A 27315-nucleotide genomic window follows, 5' to 3' on the forward strand; every position below is an offset into this window, starting at 1 on the left:
TTGAAAAAAATTTCTAAGAAATAAAATTTGGACAAACTTTTGTATAGAAATAAAATTTTGATAAAATTTTCTATAGAAATTAAATTTTGAATAAATTTTCTATAGAAATAAAATTTTGTCAAAATTCTCTATAAGCTTCTAACTTGTTTTAGGGGTTCAAACCCTGAGATACCATAAATCCCATGAGATATGAATATAGCTCTTGCTTAAGATAGTTATTGTTGCTCTATATGTAGTGGTCAACACATCTACACTCTCGGCTGATAGCATAAGAGTAACATTTTCTTTCTTCGTCCTTTCGCAACAACGATCTCTCGGTCGACTAAGCCAATACACATAAACATCTAGGCATTCAATCTTTCACACACACACATATACCCAACCTAGAATACAACAAATTGCTCTGCATATGTGTATATGCGCAAATGTGTGGTTAGGTGTACAAACGAGATCTCTTGTTTTTCTGGGTTGAAACCTTTTAAGTCCTAATGGCCCTCCATTATCTGCTTTTAGACTTTTAATAGACTCCCAGCTCACAGTGTGCGGTATGCTCATCATCGTTCCTTTGTCGAAAATCATCCTAACATACACAATGGTGTTGATGAGGATGGTGATGATGGCAGCATGTCAATGGTGGTTGTTTTCTATTCCTCTACTCATTTGCTTTTGTTATTATCCTTGTTGTGATTATTATTCTTTTCGGTTATTATCCTGCGGCAACTGTTGTTGTCATTTTGGCAAATTGTTCCAGCTTCTAGTCTTCTATTCATTTGAACCAAAAATTAGTTTTGTTACCTCGAAGTTGCCTTCTGTGCCTTTTGCTCTGACTAGGATTCTTTTTTATACCCACCACCATAGGATGGGGGGTATATTAACTTTGTCATTCCGTTTGTAACACATCGAAATATTGCTCTAAGACCCCATAAAGTATATATATTCTGGGTCGTGGTGAAATTCTGAGTCGATCTGAGCATGTCCGTCCGTCCGTCCGTCCGTCCGTCCGTCTGTTGAAATCACGCTAACTTCCGAACGAAACAAGCTATCGACTTGAAACTTGGCACAAGTAGTTGTTATTGATGTAGGTCGGATGGTATTGCAAATGGGCCATATCGGTCCACTTTTACGTATAGCCCCCATATAAACGGACCCCAAAATTTGGCTTGCGAGGCCTCTAAGAGAAGCAAATTTCATCCGATCCGGCTGAAATTTGGTACATGGTGTTAGTATATGGTCTCTAACAACCATGCAAAAATTGGTCCACATCGGCCAATAATTATATATAGCCCCCATATAAACCGATCCCCCGATTTGGCTTGCGAGGCCCCTAAGAGAAGCAAATTTCATCCGATCCGGCTGAAATTTGGTACATGGTGTCAGTGTATGGTCTCTAACAACCATGCAAAAATTGGTCCACATCGGTTCATAATTATATATAACCCCCATATAAACCGATCACCAGATTTGACCTCCGGAACCTATTGAAAGACCAAAATTCATCTGATTCAGTTGAAATTTGGTATGTGGTGTTAATATATGGCCTCAAACTCCCATGCAAAAATTGGTCCATATCGGTCCATAATTATATATAGGCCCCATATAAACCGATCCCCAGATTTGACCCCCAGAACCCCTTGGAAGAGCAAAATTCTTGCCATTCGGTTGAAATTTGGTACGTGATGTTAGTATATGGTATCCAACAACCATGCAGGAATTGGTTCCTATCAGTCCATAATTATATATAGCTCCCATATAAACCGATCCCCAGATTTGACCTCCGGTGCCTTTTGGAGAAGCAAAATTCATCCGATCTGCTTGAAATTTGGTACGTGGTGGTAGTATATGATATTTAACAACCATGCCAAAAGTGGTCCATATCAGTCCATAATCGTACATAGCCCCATATAAACCGATCCCGAGATTTGGTTTTGGAACCTCTTGGAGGAGCAGATTTCATCCGAGTGAGTTGAAATTTGGTACATTGTGCTAGTATATGGTCGTTAACAACCATTCCTAACTAGGTCCATATCGGTCTATAGTTATATATGGCCCTCAGATAAATCGATCCCCAATCACACAAAAATTTGTCCATATCAAGTTAATTGTCTATAGCCCTCATATAAGCGACCCCCATATTTCAATTCTTGCTCTCTACGTACAAAAAGTCCATATCAATTCGTAATTATTTGTAGACTTAACTATACATAACTTTATTGTCTAATATATACCATGTATGGACTAAATCACAGTCTTTCGTAGAAGTTTCTACGCAATCCATGGTGGTGGGTACATAAGATTCGGCCTGGCCGAACTTGCGGCCGGATGTACTTGTTTAGTTTAACCCTCGGCCAGACCCTTTTCGATTCTAATTGTAATTAAAATACATTTATAATATAGCTAGAGACTTAAAACTTCTGGTACCCTCCTAAAATTGTATTACCTATCGATGTGTGAAAAAATCAGGACGGAAAATACGACAGTAATAATGTAATAATATCAACAAAATAGCATAGCACACATAGTGGGTCTGGCCAGGCCCCATGTGTTACGAATGTGACTATCGAAACATGTGTATGACGGAGGGTTAATATATACCACGTATGGACTATGTGGTATATATTACGGTGTTAGGAAGTTTTAAGATACCTTGTAGAAGTTTCTACGCAATCCAAGGTGGAGGGTACATAAGCTTCGGCCTGGCCGAACTTACGGCCGTTAATACTTGTTTTATTCTAATTACATATATTTCTTATGCAGCACAATAATTAAAAACAAGTACATACGGCCGCAAGTTCGGCCAGGCCGAATCTTATGTACCCACCACCATGGATTGCGTACACACAGAAAACAGATAGGTTGAAAATCGATTATTGTAACGAAAATTCTACATTTACAATCAAATCACAGTTGTGTCATTCATTTTACTTTATTTGCAATCGTTATTTCATTCCTTCTACCATTTGTTGTTTGTAATACAAGACAATTAGTTGTGTAAACTAAATGCCTCTCTTTTGAAAAATTTTGATCGAATTCGATAGGCACAACCAACCTTATAAAACCTTTGTAACTGTCATTTAGTAGTCAGCACTTTCGTTTGGTACTCACAGCCGAATTCCGTTGAATATATTTTTGAAATGTCAATAAAATTATTACTATAAACGTTGAAGTGTTGTGTGTTTTTTTAATATCAAATAACTACAACGGAAAACGAAATATTTCCGTGGACTGCCTATAAAATATTGTCGTGAACAACTCGCGCCGTGCGAAACTGGCCTTAGTTGCACTATATTGGCTGTGAAACTAATAGCGATTTCGATTGGGAACATTCTCGAAATTGATAGCAAAATATGAAGGACACTGTGATAGATTTTGGATCCTGTATCTCTCACAATATTAGGAATTAACAATAACTTTGGAATGACTCTATCATTTGGTCGAAAATGCAATGAGGAAAAAAGTAGGGTAACACCAAGGCAACATTTTTTTTGCGAATCGAAAACGCCATAAAATAATACACAGCAATATTGGCTATATTGCAAACAAATAGCTTCAGGGTACTTAATGATACGGTGCGCATCCTCAATATGGAATAATTTCATTGTGTTTAACACGGCGGCTCTGAAAAAATCCATCTCTACATCTGCCTTATATATATGTAATCCCAAGAAAGTGACCATCGGGGATAGGTTCGTATGTCGTTTTTAAAACTCCACACTAATTTCTTTACTTAATTTATTGTGTGTTTTAGACGGGCAATAGACAGTTCGAACACCATCTATAAATACTAATATGCTAAGAGTGCCAAAGATGTAGCTCCATTATCTGTCGATTCCCCAATTTATTCATGCTGGAGGGTATATTTTTGAGGGTGACAATTTTTTATAATGTATTAATATATTGTATTTAAGTATATGTACCTTCCTATCATCTAAAAAAATATGAATAAAATGCAGTATTTTGTGGGATTTTGTTATTTAATTCGGTCATGGTGCTTTAAAGTTGGGAGATACAACCAAATGAAGAAGGGAGCAACGACCAATTTCATCGTCTGACACAGCCAACTCCATATATAGTATTAGTTGGGTTTTCCATCATTCGATTGAGTCGACCGAATTTGTTGGGTGTCACAACTGCCAACTGATAGTTGCTACAACTGCCAATAGGAGGTTGGCAATAAATTCGATTGTCTCAACCAATCTGTATTCTCTGTGTAGAAACTTCTTCGAAAGACTGTGATTTAGTCCATACATGGTATATATTAGACAATAAAGTTATGTATAGTTAAGTCTACAAATAATTACGAATTGATATGGACTTTTTGTACGTAGAGAGCAAGAATTGAAATATGGGGGTCGCTTATATGGGGGCTATAGACAATTAACTTGATATGGACAAATTTTTGTGTGATTGGGGATCGATTTATCTGAGGGCCATATATAACTATAGACCGATATGGACCTAGTTAGGAATGGTTGTTAACGACCATATACTAGCACAATGTACCAAATTTCAACTCACTCGGATGAAATCTGCTCCTCCAAGAGGTTCCAAAACCAAATCTCGGGATCGGTTTATATGGGGCTATGTACGATTATGGACTGATATGGACCACTTTTGGCATGGTTGTTAAATATCATATACTACCACCACGTACCAAATTTCAAGCAGATCGGATGAATTTTGCTTCTCCAAAAGGCACCGGAGGTCAAATCTGGGGATCGGTTTATATGGGAGCTATATATAATTATGGACTGATAGGAACCAATTCCTGCATGGTTGTTGGATACCATATACTAACATCACGTACCAAATTTCAACCGAATGGCAAGAATTTTGCTCTTCCAAGGGGTTCTGGGGGTCAAATCTGGGGATCGGTTTATATGGGGCCTATATATAATTATGGACCGATATGGACCAATTTTTGCATGGGAGTTTGAGGCCATATATTAACACCACATACCAAATTTCAACTGAATCAGATGAATTTTGGTCTTTCAATAGGTTCCGGAGGTCAAATCTGGTGATCGGTTTATATGGGGGTTATATATAATTATGAACCGATGTGGACCAATTTTTGCATGGTTGTTAGAGACCATATATTAACACCTTGTACCAAATTTCAGCCGGATCGGATGAAATTTGCTTCTCTTAGAGGCCTCGCAAGCCAAATCGGGGGATCGGTTTATATGGGGGCTATATATAATTATGGACCGATGTGGACCAATTTTTGCATGGTTGTTAGAGACCATATACTAACACCATGTACCAAATTTCTGCCGGATCGGATGAAATTTGCTTCTCTTAGAGGCCTCGCAAGCCAAATTTGGGGGTCCGTTTATATGGGGGCTATACGTAAAAGTGGACCGATTTGGCCCATTTGCAATACCATTCGACCTACATCAATAACACCTACTTGTGCCAAGTTTCAAGGCGATAGCTTGTTTCGTTCGGAAGTTAACGTGATTTCAACAGACGGACGGACGGACGGACGGACGGACGGACATGCTCAGATCGACTCAGAATTTCACCACGACCCAGAATATATATACTTTATGGGGTCTTAGAGCAATATTTCGATGTGTTACAAACGGAATGACAAAGTTAATATACCCCCCATCCTATGGTGAAGGGTATAAAAATGTCATGTCATAATTTAATCCTGTCTTATTAAACCATGGAAACGATGAAGTCTGGCACAGCAATTGTCGTAGCTAGGGGTGTCCTGGCGGGCGCTAAGCCACCTGTGTATGTATCTTAAAGAACATAAAGCTAATTCCAGATAAACCAAGATGATCAAAAAACAAGTATATAAGTTCGGCCGGGCCAAATCTTAAATACCCACCACCATGAATCAAATATAATAGTTTCCTTTGAAAACTCTTCGTCGTAGCGCGTTGGTTGATAATATATAGAATTTCAGGTGGTTTGATAACAAATATTCTCCGCAGCAAATCAGTTCATCCAGTACGCTTCCCGAAGATAAATTTAAAGATTCTACCTATGAAGACTAGATCAGATTCTGGATTTAGTGCGAATGATGAAATAACACCTTGATTTTAAATCTTAAATGTGTAGATTTTTACCGTCATCATTTAAATGATTGCGGGTAGTAAAATCTGGAAATTGTACTTTCAGTTTCAAGCAATTTTCATGAGCAGTGCTCCTGCTATACACTGAAAGCAGATTTTTCTTTTCTGAGGAGCGAAATTTTAGACAAGCAAAGTTTCCTTTTGACACAAATTTTAGAGACAATCGTTGAATCGCTTATCAACAATTCGGATTATTTGCTCTAAACGAAAATACTTTATACAAAAGGGGAATTTCGTTTGTCTAAAATTTTATTCCGGGGGAAAATATTTTTTCTTTGTGTGTACCGCCAAGAAGAGAAATCGATCTATATCGATGCCTTACGAAATGGACCGGTAAAAATAAACGCGATACAGATTTTGAGCAAATCGGAAAAACTACGGTTTCTAGAAGCTCAAGGGGCTCAATCGGAAGATCGGTCTATGGTGTGTGTCGAGCCAAAACATGGTTCGACACACACCATATTCGGCTGACCTATTTGTGGTCAGCCGGATTCTAGAAGTCCTAGAAATAAATTCTGGAGGTAGGTCTATATAGGGGCTATACCAATACATGGACCAATACTCACAATTTTCGACAGACCTCTTAATGGTCATCAAATAGCTCTAGAATTCCAATTTCAGGCAAATTGGGTAAAAACTACGAATTCTAGAAGCCCAAGAAATATAGTCGAGAGATCAGTCTATATGGGGGCTATACCCAAACATGGACCGATACGGACTATTTTCGGCACACCTCTTAATGGTCTTCAAATACCTCCAGAATTCCAATTTCAGGCAAATGGGATAAAAACTACGGATTTTGGAAGCCCACGACGTAAAGTCGGGAGATCGGTCCGTTACACCCCATTTGCGACACACCCATTTGTGGTCCCATAATACCTCTTGATTTTCAATTTGAGGCAAATGGGACAGTATATACAGTTTCTAGACGCTCAAGAAGTAAAATCGGGAGATCGGTCTATATGGGGGCTATACTAAAAGGTGGGCCAATATACGCCATTTGCGCTACACCAACTTTTGGTACTAAAATATCTCTTAATTTCAAATTTCAGGCAAATCGGAAAGCAAATACAGCTTTAAGAAGCACAAGAAGTAAAATCGGGAGATCGGTCTATATGGGGGCTATAGCAATAGATGGGCCGATACGCCCCACCTATTTGTGGTCTTAGAATACTACGGTTTCTACAAGTCCAAGAAATAAAATCGGAAGATCGGTCTATATGTGCCAAATTTCAGGACGATAGCCCCATTATTGAAGGCTGTAGTGTGATTACAAAAGACAGGCAGACGGACATGCTTATATCGTCTTCGAATTTCTCCCTGATCAAGAATATATATACTTTATATAGTCGGAAATCTATATTTCGATGTGTTACAAACGGAATGACAAACTTATTTTACCCCCGTCACCATTATATGGTGGTGGGTATAATAAAATTGGTAGGTTGTCTTCATTAAGACCATACAATATCGGACTCATAGAAACATGTATCTTTCTGGTCACAATGGACTGAATAGTCTAAGTGAGCCTGAATCTTAATCGGGCTGCCACTTTAACCTTAACCTTCTGGCTCAAAAAAAATGATTAAACATGTTGAAAAATCCCCTATATTGCACTAAAGACAATTTAATTCTACTTTAGTGGAATTATTATGTTTTGATAAAGTTTCCTTGATTATAATAATTATTTGAGTACGTCAGTTAAATGAATTTCTCAAATTTTTTTAAAATTTTTAAATTTTATCAATAGCACCCATTAGCATATTACCCGTGTTTTCAAAGATGCTTAAAATTTAATGAATTCCCAGATAATGGCTAACGAATCAGTACGTAGAGGGATTTCGGATTTCCAGTCAGGTTTCAGACGAAACTTCATTACTACTTTGTTCATCGCTTCTTTTACGGATAATATTAGGAGGAACACTGACAACAAGCTAGTGTCTATTTTGATTAGTCTGGATCTAAGTAGAGCTTCCGAGACATTCAGCCATGAAGTTTTGCTGAATAAATTATACATTCAATTTGGTTTCCCATGAACGTCATATTCGCTGGTTGAATCCATTTTGTTCTGTAGGAAGCAGTTCGTAGCAGTTTGCAGGGACGATTTCTGATACGAGGGTAGTATCCAGAGGAGTTCGCCAAGGGTCGGTATTGGTTCCGTTATTCTTCAATATGTATATAAATGATATATTCAATGTACTGAACGGCATAAGTGTCCACTTATATGCCGACGATTTGCAATTGCTGGATAGGAATAATTTGGATAGTCTAGTATCAGCACGCTCACAAAAAATCGCTTCTGTAACATATACTCCCAAACATATTTTGCTTCAAGCATATACATTTTTGGCTATTGCCCAAACATTTATATGTTTGATCTCTTCCAATATATAATATGTTTGAAAGCATATTGGTTTAAACAATATATGTTTGGGTAGTCAATTTCCAAACATTTTGTATTTTTGCATCCAAATTCAATAATGTTGTCTTCCAAAAAACAATATGTTATTATGTGAACATATAATATGTTTGGAAGCATTTTGCACCCAAAAATATTATATGCTTAAAAAAATTCTCCCAAACAATATTGTGCTCAAAATTTTATTTATTTATTTATATATTTACAATCATAATGAATTATGAAAATATACAGGTAATATAGGTGCTAACAACATAGGTTTTCGACCTGAATGCTCAAAATGTTGTTTCTGACCAATTGTATATTCCCCGACATCTTTCTCACTTCCACGAGATTTTTTAGTTCTTAGCACCTTTTTCTGTAATACAAACATTGTAGAAGAAATTATTCAATTTTATGATTTTTTATTTTATTTTAATTTTACCTTTTGCCGGACGGGGATTCGAACAGCGGACCACACAGTTTGTAAGGATCAAAGAAGTAGCTGATCAATTGCCCAAGGAAAAATAAAATGTTAATTTTGTAATAACAAGCAACAACCACCAACTTAATTCAATATCGCTCCCTGTTAAATAGCGCTCCAAGCTACTAAACACATATATGTTTATAGGCTATTTCTAAATTAATATATGTTTGCATCCAAGCATATTATATTTACAAACATTTTATGTCCCAAACATAATATGTTCTAACATATTAACATATATGTCCCAAACATGTTATGCTAGTTTATGAACATTATATGCTTGCACTCAAAAATATTGTGTTTAAAAATTTGTGTTCCAAACATATAATGTTTATATCCAAACGTATGAAAAACAGTCTTTTTCATCCGTGAGGGATTCAGTACAATCTCCATAGCATTGAGGATTGGTATAGGGAAAATTTTATTCTTGTCAACGCGACTAAGTCCAAGGCCACGGCTTTTAATACTGTTGGAGTTGCTATACCTAATTTGTTAATTGGTCATCAATATTTGGAATATGTGCCAAGTATGACCGCCTTGGGATTTCTTATAGACAACAAATTGAGGTTTGATGAACTTATTAACAAGGTGATTTCCATATTGACATTTGGACTTCGAAGGCTTTATAATATTAATTGCACTGTTCCGTTGAAGCTACGCAAGATGTTGGCCCATAGCTTTTTCATGCTTACAATTTTGTACGGGTTAAAGGTGTAAACAGGAACCAGTATGACGAACAGGATGAGGTTAGATAGGTATTTTAATAGGGTAATTAGGTACGTTTATGGACTGCGTACCATGATCACGTATCGGCATATCTTAGCGACTTCTTGGGTTGTACTTTTGACAATTTTATAAAGATTAGGCTGGTGACGCTATTTTATAAAGTATACAAGGCTAGAGTCCACGATATTTATCATCTCATTTTCGGTTTGGGTCATCTATCAGATCTCATTCCTTGATATGTCCCCGCTTTAGTACCCTGATAATGCGGAATTCATTTGAGGTAAGAGTTTGTCGTATCTGGAATGTATATATTCCATATGATGATATCTAATTTGCCAACAAGATGATATCTAATTTGTAAACCCTGCATATCGGATAAAGGGTTGATAGTGGGTTAACTTTTATTTTTGTTTTGGGGAAAAAATAACTGGGGGATAAAACTTAAACTTTGATTCGACCGCTGTGCGCCTAATATCATCATACCTCACAATGCGATCACAGTTTACAACCAACGGAATATACACCTCCTCCTTACTGCCACTTAATAGAGGGGTTCCTCAAGGATCAATTCTTGGCCCTCTTCTATACTCCATTTATTCCAATGACTTGCCTGATCAAGTGAAATTTTCAATAATTCAAATGTATGCTGATGACGTACAATTATATTCATAATGTCACCTTGATTCTATAGAAAACTGATCAAGATCTTTCTAGAATTCAATATTGGACTTCAAAGAACCTTGGGGTTATTTTCAACAAACATCTTAACTGGTCCGATCATATAACTGCCACTTGCAGAAAATTATACTTTATGATTCGTAATTTGTGGATAACCCAAACGTTTACACCTCCGAATATTAGACTACTTCTTGTTAAAAGCTATATTCTTCCTACCTTGTTTTATGGCGCTGAACTTTTTGCGGGCTGTAATCCTACGGACTACAAAAAACTGCAAACAACATTTAACGACGCTTTTCGATACGTGTATGGTCTGAGAAAATTTGACAAAGTCTCTCACCTTTCGCCGAATATCCTGAAGTTGCTTCTTGAAAAATACTTGATGTATAAGTCGTTGTTGTTTTTACATAAAATAATAAGCACAGGCATGTCTACACTGAAAATATATTTTCGTGAGTTCAAAGATTTCATGGCTTTAAAATACGAATGCAAATTTTGCTTAGCGTAGAAGACGCATTTCTCTAATATAAAGTTTTTTTCCTTGTCCAAAAGACGATAAACTTTTCAATGAAGTCGTATTGTCCTTACAATTAAGTGATTTCACTTAAAAATGGGTATCATAACATGAAAGAAAAAATGTTTGTGCTAAGATCAACTCGACTTTAATAATTCAGAAAAACTCTTTAAATTAATGAAATTGTCTTTAAATTTATTGTCTTTTTGCATCTTGACTACAAAGCAAAAAATCGTTCAAATATAGGACATGTTTTCAACACATTATTTTAAAGACGTTGTTTACTTGATACATAGCATATTTACTACTGGAAGTCGAGTCTTAATTTGGAAAATAAAGTTATCATTAACTCGTTTTTAAAGGACTTTGACAGCATATGAAGAAAAATTGCTGAAAAAGCGAAAAATTAAAATTTGCTTCCTAGAAGCAATAACACAAAACCCAAATTTAAAAGAGAATTGTGTTTTAAAAGTATCCTTACTTGTATTCTCCGCTTCTTTGGCTCGGAATCAATACCAAAATTTTTATTATACCCTCCACCATAGGATGGGGGGTATATTAACTTTGTCATTCCGTTCGTAACACATCGAAATATTGATCTAAGACCCCATAAAGTATACATATTCTTGGTCGTGGTGAAATTCTGAGTCGATCTAAGCATGTCCGTCCGTCCGCCTGTCTGTTGAAATCACGCTAACTTCCGAACGAAAAAAGCTATCGACTTGAAACATGGCACAAGTAGTTGTTATTGATGTAGATCGGATGGTATTGCAAATGGGCCATATCGGTCCACTTTTACGTATAGTCCCCATATAAACGAACCCCCAAATTTGGCTTGCGAGGCCTCTAAGAGAAGCAAATTTCATCCGATCCGGCTGAAATTTGGTACATGGTGCTAGTATATGGTCTCTAACAACCATGCAATAATTGGTCCACATCGGTCCATAATTATATATAGCCCCCATATAAACCGATCCCCCGATTTGGCTTGCAGAGCCTCTAAGAGAAACAAATTTCATCCGATCCGGCTGAAATTTGGTACATGATGTTAGTATATGGTCTCTAATGACCATGCAAAAATTGGTCCATAATTATATATAGCCCCCATATAAACCGATCACCAGATTTGACCTCCGGAGCCTCTTGGAAGACCAAAATTCATCTGATTCAGTTGAAATTTGGTACGTGATGTTAATATATAGCCTCAAACACCCATGCAAAAATTGGCCGATATCGGTCGATAATTATATATAGGCCCCATATAAACCGATCTTCAGATTTGACCTCCGGAGCATCTTGGAAGAGCAAAATTCTTCCCATTCGGTTGAAATTTGGGATGTGATGTTAGTATATGGTATCCAACAACCATGCAGGAATTGGTTCCCATCAGTCCATAATTATATATAGCTCCCATATAAACCGATCGCCAGATTTGACCTCCGGTGCCTTTTGGAGAAGCAAACTTCATCCGATCTGGTTGAAATTTGGTACGTGGTGGTAGTATACGATATTTAACAACCATGCCAAAAGTGGCCCATGTCAGTCCATAATCATTTATAGCCCCCATATAAACCGATCCCGAGATTTGGTTTTGGAGCCTCTTGGAGGAGCAAATTTCATCCGAGTGAGTTGAAATTTGTGGATGAGAGTCTTTCGTAGAAGTTTCTACGCAATCCATGGTGGAGGGTACATAAGATTCGGCCTGGCCGAACTTACGGCCGTACACGCAAAAAAATAATTCTTTCCTCCCAAACGAAATTTTAGACAAACAAAGTTCGTTTCTCATTTGCTTTTCGTTGAAAGGAAGTGCATTTGGAAGAAAAGTATATACTTTTTGTGATAAACGTTTATTTTTTCCAGGATGTAAAAACAATTTCATAAAGACTAACTCAAAAAAAAATTTTTTCTGGCTAATTGCATTTTCCCTCACATCTTTCTCACTTCCACGATGTTTTTTAGTTCTTAACACCTTTTCCTGTAATACCAACAATGTAGAAGAAATTATACGATTTTATTAATTTTTAAAATTTTTTTACCTTTCGCCTGGACGGAGAATCGAACCGCGGACCATGCACTTTGTAAGCCAACACACTAACCACTGAGCTATGTACCTGTTATGGTCATCAATAGATAAATATCCATATAAGTTATATTTATATAGCATAGCTTGCGGCGCCCACGAACCGAATAAACAAAGTTTATTTAACAGAAACAAACATTTAGTTTGGCACCGTGGAGCAGTGGTTGCTACGTCCGACTTGCATACCAAGGGTCGTGCGTTCGATCCCCGCTTCGACCAAAGTTTTTTTTTTGTTTTTTTTTTTTTTACATATATTCCAGATATGTTCGGAAGATTCCGAAAAAATGTTCAACATTACATTATAGTATATTAAATTTTGAACTGTAAACTGTGTCTTATTAAAGACCTAAAGTCGGAAAAGAACAGTGTTTGATATAAACGAAATGGACTGTGTTGTTGTTTCAAAAATAACTTTTTTTATTGAAAAATAAAAATTTTGTAACAAACGAATTTTTTTGGTGATAAAAGTTTAAAATTTTCGAAGCAATTCAAAAAACTCTAACAAAAGAAAAACGTTTTCCAAACGTTTTTTTTTTCTTTGCGTGTATATACTTGTTAAAGTATATATTTGTATAATAAACTGAATTTTTCCAGATCTTCTCGGGGGAGAACTATTATTCAACTAAGCCATCGTCATAGTTCATCAGAGAAATACTTCCTGATTTGTACTATCCGTATGGAACCAACACCCAAATCATATTCAAATCATAAGAAGCAATTATAGATTCAAGACAAATGTCATTAAATTCTATAGCGAATCAGAGTTCACTACTTCTCAGGGAATATATATAAAAACTATCTTAAATAATTTATATATACATATATTTGTTTTTTAATACTTTCAAGTATTTCGTTTTTGTTGTTAATTCCATTACCTACTCACATATTACTTTTCAACGAATTAAATATTAATAATAATAGTTGCATGATTTATCTTTTCTATTTTTTATCTATAACGATGTAAATTTAGTACTAAATTTATAAGATTTGTATCTTGTTGTACTGAAAATCCAAATGAAAAAAATGACCCGTGAACATTCTACTTTTCTTTTTATTTTGTTAATATTAAGATTTTATTATCAAGTTATTTTTACCTTATATTATATAGAAGTGAATCTTAATGCCATAATACATTACTCTGTAATCGATTTGGCTTTTTTAGGGCTTATAGAGTATGAATAAATAGATAGCTTCCTCAAAGAAGCAGTAGCTTTGGCTCGAAATGAATACCAAAATCCTTAGGGAAAGGTCAAAATCTCTGAACTCAAGTAGACTTCTCTTTGAGTGTACACGGTTGAAAAAGACTGTTTTTCATATGTTTGGCTATAAACATTATATGTTTGGAACACAAATTTTTAAACACAATATTTTTGAGTGCAAGCATGTAATGTTCATAAACTAGCATAACATGTTTGGGACATATATGTTAATATGTTAGAACATATTATGTTTGGGACATAAAATGTTTGTAAATATAATATGCTTGGATGCAAACATATATTAATTTAGAAATAGCCTATAAACATATATGCGTTTAGTAGCTTGGAGCGCTATTTAACAGGGAGCGATATTGAATTAAGTTGGCGGTTGTGGCTTGTTATTACAAAATTAACATTTTATTTTTCCTTGGGCAATTGATCAGCTACTTCTTTGATCCTTACAAACTGTGTGGTCCGCTGTTCGAATCCCCGTCCGACAAAAAGTAAAATTAAAAAAAAAAATATAAAATATAACAATTTCTTCTACAATGTTTGCATTACAGAAAAAGGTGCTAAGAACTAAAAAATCTCGTGGAAGTGAGAAAGATGTGGAGGAATATACAATTAGGCAGAAACAACATTTTGAGCATTCAGATCGAAAACCTATGTTGTTAGCACCTATATTACCTGTTTATTTTCATAATTCATTATGATTGTAAATATATTTATATATAAATAAATAAAATTTTGAGCACAATATTGTTTGGGAGAAATTTTTTTAAGCATATAATATTTTTGGGTGCAAAATGCTACCAAACATATTATATGTTCACATAATAACATATTGTTTTTTGGAAGACAACATTATTGAATTTGGATGCAAAAATACAAAATGTTTGGAACTTAGACTACCCAAACATATATTGTTTAGACCAATATGCTTTCAAACATATTATATTTTGGAAGAGATCAAACAAATAAATGTTTGGGCAATACCCAAAAATGTATATGCTTGAAGCAAAATATGTTTGGGAGTATATGTTACAGAAGCGATTTTTTGTGAGGGTGTATATAAGATAGTTTCTTTTATTCACCCTTATATATCAGTCCAATAAAATCAGTTACAAGCTCGTGATATACATAAACTCCTTAGCTTATTTCAACTCTTCCACTTTAAACCAAAAAGTCTACATTAAGTCTCCACGCATGCCCCTTGCTTTAGAAATCAAAACTGGACAAGATCAAATCCCGAGAGCAATGTGATTTTCCAAATCATGATGAATTACTGGTAAATGCAAAAGAGCATCATGCCATTTAGTTAAGTCTGGTTAAGAAATGAGAACATTTTAATCACTAACACACCACCACTTGACAATTCTCCATCGCGATGAATCCCTTGGCTCTACCTCATACAAAAGTGGGTGTGTACGCGGTTAAACGCAATAAGGATTAATCAAGCAACCACTCCAAAGGCCGTTGGCAGGCTGCGAAGCAGCAATCCGTGCATAAGATTGAGTTTCATGAACGAAGTGATCAGTGTCAGTGAAATCCAATGATTTTCATTCTTAAACCAAATGGAATGGCAAGAGCAATTCTTAAAAACGGGGATTTTACACGTAAATATTTCAATTCATTATGAAGTCCAGGTCAGGAACGGTATTAAGCGTTTGCTAGGACATGTTCCAATCATGCACATGAGTGCTGAGATGATGATTAAATAATCTCCTACAGGAGTTGAAATCAATGAAGCTCACCGCTCTATCCTACCTACTCACCCACGATTTAACTCGAGCTCGAGTGGATGTTAGCCATGATTAACTAAAATCGCGCAAGTTCACCATACCGCGATTGCGGATGGTTGGTTAGCTAATCCATGTGGCTGCTGTATAAGTTAAATTAGTGCTTAGACCAAAGCAGGTGTATGGAGCAATAGACGGTGATGGGATATAAAACGGATATAAGACAAGTCCTTACTCTTTTAGTCTTGGTGAGTTAATTCCTGTGGAAGCATGTGATAATGTTAAATCGGCCTGTGTATGGATATGTGCGCACATGCGTGTGGGTGTGTGTATGTGTGGCTAAGGCCATATTTATTTAATACAGGTCTTAGTTTGTCTTTCGCCTATATCCGTTCGCTCATCCGCTCAATCTTCCGGTGATCCGTAGACTTCATCCGCTCTTTTCGCCCAAAAAGGGGCATGGATCATTTCTCTGATTATCCTTTCGCAATTACCTACTAAAACAAAACGCCGTCCCTGCAAATGGGTTTTAATGGGCAGGATTACCCTTCTACTAAATGCTTGGAAGACCACAGCATGATACTTTTTGGCTCATGTTCAACCTAAGGCTTCTCCTTCCAGTCGACCATAATCGAAGATGCTTTGTTTTTGTAGCAGAGGCATGTAGCCTTTTTGGCTAGTTCTGGCTGTTTTTGTTTTCAAATACAATAAAAATGAAAATGTCTTTAAGCCAAAATATTATCCTGGTCTTTTGTGAATATTTTCTTTATATTTATTTCTATGTTGATCCTGATATTTTGCAAATTACTCTCCCCTTTGCAAACTCTCGCATAATTTTCTATTTCATTAAGCCATGTTTAGTTGTTTGGGCTAGCTATTGTCACCGGAGAAGCTGTCTCTACCTGTAGCCGCAGTAATGGCTAAATGATTTTGGTTAAGCGGGGATATGTCGGTTTGATTATGGCTGTAGTAAAAGTCAAAAAACAAAGAACTCATGGATACTCTTAACTTTCTTCTGTGCAACTTTAGATCAGCCAAGAGTATTTTGTATCTGTTCGATGTCTTGTCAATTTTAATGGTATCTTTTTTAAATACATGCTGTACATGCACACAAAAAAATATTGTTTGTCTTCAATACGAAATCAATTATTTTTTAAATGAAAGGACTTCAATCACAGATATGAAAATATCAATCACCAAAGTCAATTAAACAATCAATTGATTAATTTTTGTGTTTGGTTTTTATTTCATTTAAAATATTTGTTGAGCCAATTAAATTTTTAATTGAATATTTTTTAAAATATAATTAAAATATTAATTGGAAAAATGTTGGTGATATTTTTTTCCTGTGTGTAGCACATAAAAAATACGTCTGTTTGTTAGGTTCAAATTTGATCAATCGACACTTGAACTTTTGAAAGTCGGTTCAAATCGGGTTTGGTATTCGCCAGAAGCTAATCGACATTTAAAAGTCGAAAAATCGACATTCAGCTACAACTTTACTGAATACCGAGATATGGTCATACGAAAATTGCAAAAAGTGCTCAAAATCGAATTTGGCGACAAAACTTTAGAGACTTATAAAAGACGAACGGCAACCAATCTAGCAAAATCCAGACATTAATTTTCTTCTCTCATCGAGTACTTTCGGCGGGGATAAGTGATTTTTTGTGTTGTTTAGAGATTGTGTAAATTCACACAATAGAGCAACATGGATATAAAATATATACAACTTTTAACAAATACAACACAATAAACCAAGGGTCACTGTACAGATCTTTATTAATAATTTGTTATTTTAAATGGGATACATGTATCCAGCATTCTGCAGATATATAAAAGGAACGTGTTGGTCATATCATTCATCAATATTTGGATATGCGGAAGCTCTGTGCAAAATGGGTGCCGCGCGAGCTCACATTTGACCAAAAACAACAACGTGTTGATGATTCTGAGCGGTGTTTGCAGCTGTTAACTCGTAATACACCCGAGTTTTTCCGTCGATATGTGACAACAGATGAAATATGACTTCATCACTACACTCCTGAATCCAATCGACAGTCGGCTGAGTGGACAGCGACCGGTGAACCGTCTCCGAAGCGTGGAAAGACTCAAAAGTCCGCTGGCAAAGTAATGGCCTCTGTTTTTTGGGATGCGCATGGAATAATTTTTATCGATTATCTTGAGAAGGGAAAACCCATCAACAGTGACTATTATATGGCGTTATTTGAGCGTTTGAAGGTCGAAATCGCGGCAAAACGGGCCCATATGAAGAAGAACAAGTATATACAGCACTAAGATCGCCCGGGCCGAATTTTAAATACCCACCACCATGAACCAAATAGTAGGGTTTCCTTTGAAATTTCAGGAGGGCTTGAGGAATTAAGGACGCTTCACCTATGAGGACTATATCAGATTCTGGATTTATAAGAACCATTTTTGTTTGAGTTTAAGAGGAATCATTAACATCTCTTGTAAGTGTGCAAGAAAATTATAAAATAACGTCTTGATTTGAAATCTTAAATCCGTAGAAGTAAAATCTGGAAATTTTACATTGAGTTTCAAGCAATCATCATGATCAGTGCGCCTTCTACACCCTCAAGAAATGAAGTCGGTCTATATGGAGGCATTACCAAATGGACTTAATCCGATACACGTTTTCGTGAGCCTAAAATACCAGAATATTTACCATTTCAGGCAAATCATATAAAAACTACGGTTTCTAGAAACCCAAGGAGTTAAATCGGGAGATCGTTCTTATGGGGGCTATACTAAAATATGGACTGATACTCACCGTTTTCGGCACACCTCTTTATGACCCGAAAATACCCCTAGATTTCCAATTTCAGGTAAATAGGATAAAAACTTCGGATTCTAGAAGCCCAAGAAGTAAAATCGGTCTATATGGGGGCTATACCAAAATATGAACCGATACTCACCATTTTCGGCACACCTCTTTATGGTCCTAAAATACATCTAGATTTCCAATTTCAGACAAATTGGATAAAAACTACGGTTTCTATAAGCCCAAGACCCCAAATCGGAAGGTCGTTTTATATGGGGACCATATCAAAACATGGTCCGATACTCACAATTTTTGGCACACGTATTTGTGGTCCTACAATACCTCTGGATTTCCAATTTCAGGTAAATTGAATAAAAACTGCGGTTTCTATAAGCCCAAGAAGTAAAATCGGGAGATCGGTCTATATGGGGGCTATACCAAAATATGGACCGATGCTCACAATTTTTCGCACACGTATTTGTGGTCCTAGAATACCTCTAGATTTCCAATTTCAGGTAAATTGAATAAAAACTGCGGTTTCTATAAGCCCAAGAAGTAAAATCGGGAGATCGGTCTATATGGGGGCTATACCAAAACATGGACCGATAATCACCATTTTTGGCACACCTCTTTATGGTCATAAAATACCTCTAGATTTCAAATTTCAGGCACATTGGATAAAAACTACGATTTCTATAAGCCCAAGACCCCAAATCGGGAGGTCGATTTATATGGGGACTATATCAAAACCTGGACCGATATAGCCCATCTTCGAACTTGACCTGCCTGCAGACAAAAGACGAGTTTGTGCAAAATTTCAGCACGATTGCTTCATTATTGAAGACTGTAGCGTGATTACAACAGACAGACAGACAGACGGACAGACGGACATCGTTATATCGTCTTAGAATTTCTCCCTGATCAAGAATATATATACTTTGTATAGTCGGAAATCGATATTTCGATGTGTTACAAACGGAATGACAAACTTATTATACCCCGTCACCATTCTATGGTGGTGGGTATAAAAAAAGTGTTGTACTACCAAGACAACGCACCGTGCCACAAGTCATTGAGAACGATGGCAAAAATTCATGAATTGGGCTTCGAATTGCTTCCCCACCCACTGTATTCTCCAGATCTGGCCCCCAGTGACTTTTTCTTGTTCTCAGACCTCAAAAGGATGCTCGCAGGGAAAAAATTTGGCTGCAATGAAGAGGTGATCGCCGAAACTGAGTCATATTTTGAGGCAAAACCGAAGGAGTACTACCAAAATGGTATCAAAAAATTGGAAGGTCGTTATAATCGTTGTATCGGGAACTGATCAGCCAAACTGTTATTTATCTCTCTGAATTCTTTACTTTTTGTTTTGAGTTTTTTTGTTGTTTTATTTAGAATTGAAGAAGGAATAAAGCAAAAATAAAATTAATTTGAGTTTCTTTTTTAATTCTTATTTTATTCATTTAGAAAGAAAAAAAATAATTATGTACTCATTTCTGCACGCCACTTTTTATCTAAACCTGAACGAGTTTGATCAAATTTGGCGTACATGGCATGCATGCCAGAAGGTTAACTTTTTATGGGGTTTAAAATCAATATTGCTGGTAAGCACATTTGTTGGCAGATCAAAGTTATTATACCCTGACCACTATGTGGTGTCGATCTTGCCATGTCCGTCTGTCTGTGAACGCATTTTTGTAACCAAAGTCTAGGTTGTAGTTCTACTCCAATCGACTTTAATAATGTGCAAAGTATGTGTTTTGGCTCAGAAGAGAACCCTATTGATTTTGGATGAAATTGGTTCAGATTTACATATAGCTCCCATATATATCTTTCGCCCGATATGCCCCAGAAGTCAGAATTTTAGCCTGAGAAATGAGTAAATTTGTCTTACGATTTTCTAAAGGAATATCATATAATTATTCTATTTCATGTACCCGTAATACACAATTAGTAGGTAGATAATAAGTTATCATCTTATCTATTTGCATTCATTATAATAATATCGTCTACATCAATTAGAAGTTTAATATTCCCTTAGTTCGGTCTACAATTGCATATCCTTTTTTGCAGACACGATTGCCAATGAAAGATAAGAGTTAATTCTTTAAATAACTTCGGCAAACATATGAAGAAGTAATGGATGTGGCTTATATCATATTTGTGAGTCACTAAGACGACTCTAAACACACTAAGACTGGTTCCTTATTTAAGCCATGTTTACTTTCGCTGCTACAAAACCTAAGCTAATTTTCCAAAAAAAAAAGAGACTTTAAGGACATTGAATAGAATCTAAGGGTTGGAAACATTTGCATGTATTTATGTTATATTATATTCTATTATGCTATTCCTATTTTGGGTTTAGCGTACTTTAGTGGGCGAATGTTTTTCGCAGAAGAAAACACTTTTCATTACACCGATGTATTTAGAAGAACAACGAAGAAATATTAAACCATTGGTCTTTTATCCTTTTCGAATGGTGACTGTGGCGGCATTGTTAGAACGCAAAGACGAATGAATTGATTTACACCAACTAACGTGGAGAGGACAAAAGTACCGAAAGAGAGAGAGAGAGGGTGTGCGATGAAACTCATTATACAAAGGACGCATGCTTACAAACTACATAGAAGGAATGGCAGAACTTTTTGTCTTCCCTCTCGCGTTATCCTCTCAAAAGGATGCTGTGCAGCCGCAGTGGACGAGATTAATTGCTGGTGGTTAATAATATCATACTTAGGCTATCAAAGATGACGTACGGGTATAAGGCGGATAAGATATCTTGGCTTTTCTTGGAAAGACATGAAAGCAAAATTTTGAAGTTAAACAGACCACACGCACACAATTCGCTTCAATCTTGGTGGTCTCGTTTTATATGCAACTCGAGTAGAGACTATAACAAAACTCAGCCACTTCATACTGATCCCAGTAACAATGTGGTAGAGAAGCTATCAACTTTATGCAACAAACCAGCATTTATTGCTTAAATAACACTTGTTAAATGTTTAAGACACAGTACACAGTATTACAATAAAATCTGAGTTTTTAAGATCTAATGGTGGGTACTAAGTTCGAGTTTAGCGGCTAAAATCAAAATAAAATGACTATATTATACCCTGCACCACTTTGCAGATCTAAATTTTCGATACCATATCACATCCGTCAAATGTGTTGGGGGATATATATAAAGGATTGTCCCAAATACATACATTTAAATATCGCTCGATCTGGACAGAATTTGATAGACTTCTACAAATCTATAGACTCAAAATCTAAGTCGGCTAATGCACTAGGGTGGAACACAATATTAGTAAAAAAATATGTGAAACATTTAAATCTGAAGCAATTTTAAGGAAACTTCGCAAAAGTTTATTTATGATTTATCGCTCGATATATATGTATTAGAAGTTTAGGAAAATTAGAGTCAACTTTTGGACTAAGCAGTGGCGATTTTACAAGGAAAATGTTGGTATTTTGACCATTTTTGTCGAAATCAGAAAAACATATATATGGGAGCTATATCTAAATTTGGCACTCATAGTTACAATCCTAATTCTACTACCTGTGCAAAATTTCAACTAAAGCGGAGTTAAAAATTAGCCTCTGTGGTCATATGAGTGTAAATCGGGCGAAAGCTATATATGGCAGATATATCTAAATCTGAACCGATTTCAACCAAATTTGGCACGCATAGCTACAATGCTAATTCTACTCCCTGTGCAAAATTTCAACTAAATCGGAGTGAAAAATTGGCCTCTGTGGTCTTATGAGTGTAAATCGGGCGAAAGCTATATATGGGAGATATATCCAAATGTAAACCGATTTCAACCAAATTTGGCACGCATAGTTACAATGCTAATTATACTCCCTATGCAAAATTTCAACTAAATCGGAGCAAAAAATTGGCCTCTGTGGGCAAATGAGTGTAAATCGGGCGAAAGCTATATATGGGAGCTATATCTAAATCTGAACCGATTTGGCTGATATTTTGCAAGTTTTCGAGACTCATAATATATTCGGATGTGCGGAATTTGAGGAAGATCGGTTGATATACACGCCAATTATGACCAGATCGGTGAAAAATATATATGGCAGCTATATCTAAAACTGAACCGATTTTTTCCAAAATCAACAGGGATCGTCCCTATACCAAATTTTAGGACAATCGGACTAAAACTGCGAGCTGTACTTTGCACACAAAAATACATCAACAGACAAACAGACAGACGGACATCGCTAAATCGACTCAGAATTTAAATCTAAGCCGATCCGTATACTAAAAGGTTGGTCTATGATTACTCCTTCTTGGCCTTACATACAAATGCACAAACTTATTATACCCTGTACCACAGTAGAGGTGAAGGGTATAAATATGGGAAACTTTTAAATCTGAAGCATTTTTTAAGCAACTTCGCAAGAGTGTATTTATGATTTATCGGTCGATAGATATGTATTAGAAGCAGGGCTGTCAATAAAATTTCAAGCATAATCGTCACTTTTTCCCGAAAAAATCGTCATAATCGTCACTTCCATTTTAAAAATCGTCACAAAACAAAAATATTTATTTCATATAAAGAACAGAAAATTAACACAACTATGCATTACAACAAAACAATCATTATGAATTCAGTCTTGTATAAAAATAAAATTAAAAAAAAACATTTTTATGCAATGCTACGCAATTCAAAAAATAATATAAAAAATATTTTTTTTAATATATAGTTTTACTTCAGTAAGTTTTTTATTTAAAAATAAAAATAAAGATCTTTAATATTTACATATGTGCTGTCCGATTTTCGAAGATTTGACAGTTTGCAAACATTTTATTAAAAATAAAATTTTTAAAAATTTTCTTAGAAATACGATTTTGCAAAAATGTTCATAGAAATACATTTTTGCAAGAATTTACTATAGACAAAATTGCCAAAAACGTTCTATAGAAATAAAATTTTTCAAGAATATTCTATAGAAATAAAAATGTGCAAAAATTTTCTACAGATATAAAGGCTTGAGAAAGTTTTCTATAAAAATAAAATTTTGACAAAATTCTCTATAGAAATAAAATGTTGACAAAATTTATTATAGAAATACAAAATATTCTATAGATATACAATTTTGACAAAATTTTCTATAGAAATAAAATTTTGACAAAATTTTCTATAGAAATAAAATGTTGACAATAATATAGAAATAAAATTTTTCCGAAATTTTCTAAAGAAATAAAATTTTAACAAAATTTTCTATAGAAATAAAATTTTAACAAAATTTTCTATAGAACTAAAATTTTGACAAAATTTTCTATAAAAATAAAATTTTGACAAAATTTGCTATAGTAATAAAATTTTGAAAAAAAATTTATAGAAATAAAAGTTTGCCGAAATTTTCTATAGAAATAAAATTTTGACAACTTTTTCTGTAGAAATAAAATTTTAACAAAATTTTCTATAGAAGTAAAATTTTTACAAAATTTTCTATAGAAATAAAATTTTGACAAAATTTTCTATAGAAATAAAATTTTGCCGAAATTTTCTATAGAAATAAAATTTTGACAACTTTTTCTGTAGAAATAAAATTTTAACACAATTTTCTATAAATTCCATAAAAAACATTTCATTCTAATAAAACAAAATTTTTATATAGACTAACCACAAAAATTTGATCAACAACTTCAAGGTATTTTTGTAATTTGGTCGATTTTTGATAAAATTTTCTTCAAATTTTGGTAGATTATTTTAAGCACGAGTGGCAACCGTGATTCTAATACTAATACTGTGGTACTAAAGTGAGGTATAGCTCCTACGTGTATGAAATCTCTAGCAAAAACTTGCAATTTCTCTATCTGACTATTGTCAAAAGTATTCTCTTTTGGTGGCTCTAAATGTGTAGACGAACTGCTTCTAGTCCAAATTGTTGGGGCAGAACCAATTTTTGTGTGATTGGGGATCGCCTATATATAACTATAGACCGATATGGACCAATGTTGGCATGGTTATTAGCGGCCTTATACTAACACCACGTTCCAAATTTCAAGCGGATCGGATGAATTTTGCTCCTCTAAGAGGCTCCGGAGATCAAATCTGGGGAACGGTTTATATGTGGGCTATATAATTTAAGGACCGATATGGACCAATTCTTGCGTGTTTGTTGGAGACCACATTCTAACACCACGTTCCAAATTTCAACCGGATCGGATGACTTTTGCTCCTCTTAGAGGCTCCGGAGTTCAAATCTGGGGATCTGTTTATATGGGGGCTATATATAATTATGGGCCGATGTGAACCAATTTTTGCATGGTCATTAGAGAACATATACCAATACCATGTACCAAATTTCAGCCTGATCGGATGAAATTTGCTTCTCTTAGAGCAATCGCAAGCCAAATTTGGGGGTCCGTTTATATGGGGGCTATACGTAAAAGTGGACCGGTATGGCCCATTTTCAATACCATCCGACCTACATCAATAACAACTACTTGTGCCAAGTTTCAAGTCGATAGCTTGTTTCGTTCGGAAGTTAGCGTGATTTCAACAGACGGACGGACATGCTCAGATCGACTCAGAATTTCACCACGACCCAGAATATATATACTTTATGGGGTCTTAGAGCAATATTTCGATGTGTTACAAACGGAATGACAAAGTTAATATACTCCCATCCTATGGTGGAGGGTATAAAAACTTAAACACATAAGGATAAAACATAAACATAATTCCATTAAATCAATATATCTATATATACCTAAATAAATGAAAATGTGTACGTAAAAACAAGATCCTGCTGCTTTTTACCGACACAGTACCCGTCCTCCTTCCAGAAACTCATGTAACGTAACGGTTACCGTCCTATTGTTGCGAATGAATACTAGCCGCAACACCTTAATTCTCCTGCACGGGCCCTTTTTGCGGCAAGTAACTCAATTTTCCGCTTTAGAGCCGGTGAGTACTATTGCACATCGCTGGTCGTCCGTACCAGATGCGGTTGCATATTTATAGCCTCCACCCATTGGCAGATATATCTCGCTTTCTCATCATTGGCTATCGGATTAACCACCTCTCTAGTTACCACCTATGTTTTGAGGGCTGGAGCCCTTGCATATTTATGGTCTCAACCTATCTACGGGAGTGGCTATGCTTCTCATCTTCCATTCTTTCCCTTTCCAGTCGCGGATTACCTCGCCCTCTGGACGTGGGCATTTCTTTCGAACGGGTGAAATTACCGAAACCCCTCCGGATGTGGAGGCAATGATGTCAGATAATCGGTCGACTTGAACACCCAATTCCTCTAAAGATTTATGATTTGGGCCTCTTTAGCAAGCTGTAGGTCCATTAGACTAATGCCTCTCGGAAGACTTGCAGGTTCCGAATTGAGGTTGATCTTGACCCCGGTTTCGACGGCATCGGTTTCCTTCTTTCGCGGCTATGCAGATCTCGAGCTACAGATGGAGATCACTTCCCACTCGTTTCCGCTTTGGTTAATCAATCTATTCACCGGCGAGGTGCTTTTGTCCCTATATTGAGGATGCTCTTCTTCCGCGGTATTTTTGGCTGACGCCCTTTCCATGGTCGGGACATATCGTCTTCATCTTCGACCGCCCGATCAGTGACACCCCGTCTGTTAGATGTCGCGATTTTACATCGCGGTAGCCGAACCGTACGCGGCCGTATGCGGACTCGCCTTTGGAAGGACAACCCACACACGGGAAGAATTTTTACATTTATAGTGGGAGTCCGGTGCTTCAAATTGCAATAGCTTGGTTCTCTTCTCTTCTTGGTGCTTCCCTGGATGTTTCAAATTTTCCCGTCTTCCATTGTGCCGTATTTGCTACGAAGAGCGAGAAAGAAAAGAAACAGAGAAAAAACATTAGCAAAAAATACAAAAAGAGTTTTAAACACACAGAATGGACAAACGGTATACACTTTGATGTCACTGTGTGAGCAGTCTTAGTTTCCGAAGAGTTTTGGGATTGAAGCGTTACAATTACTGGGGATATAAGATACTTTACTAAATAACGACCATCGTATTTCGGGACCAGCTTCGCAGCAAAATGATCAACCTCTTTGGATAAGTGATGCTGCCTCAATAAGCCTAGTTCCCCGATCTTCGGTTTCCATACCCGGCGTCCAAGATTATAATAGCGTTTGTTGTAGGATGCCCTGGCCATATACCGCTGAACTATACCAAAAACCTCTTTCAGTTCTTGTGCGCGTTCGGTAGGAGTCCGATTTCTCGCTCCCGTGCCAATCGTGACCTCATCGTATAAAGCATTCGGGAGCCGTGGTTCGCGGCCCTGTGTGAGAAAAGCAGGGGAGAATCCTGTGATCTCCGACACACCAGTATTCATCGCAAGCATAATTTCCGGCAGTAGGTCGGTTATCCGTTTTGTTATGTCATTAAACTGATAGATCATGGTATTGTTCGTCCAATTGGCTCGCTCCGTTGGATTCTCTTAGAGGAGCATTTCATCAGACTCTCTTGCAATTTGGTAGGTGATGTCAATATATGCCCTTTAGCCCTAGAAAGCTTAACCTACTGATAGAAAGCCTAACTATGATACGTCTGTGGGACGTATCATAGTTTGCCATCATGTGGACAAAATTTGTGAATTTTTGATTTAAATTTTGTACTT

The sequence above is a fragment of the Haematobia irritans genome, chromosome 1 (genome assembly GCF_050003625.1).
Source record: "Haematobia irritans isolate KBUSLIRL chromosome 1, ASM5000362v1, whole genome shotgun sequence".
Lineage (NCBI taxonomy): Eukaryota > Metazoa > Arthropoda > Insecta > Diptera > Muscidae > Haematobia > Haematobia irritans.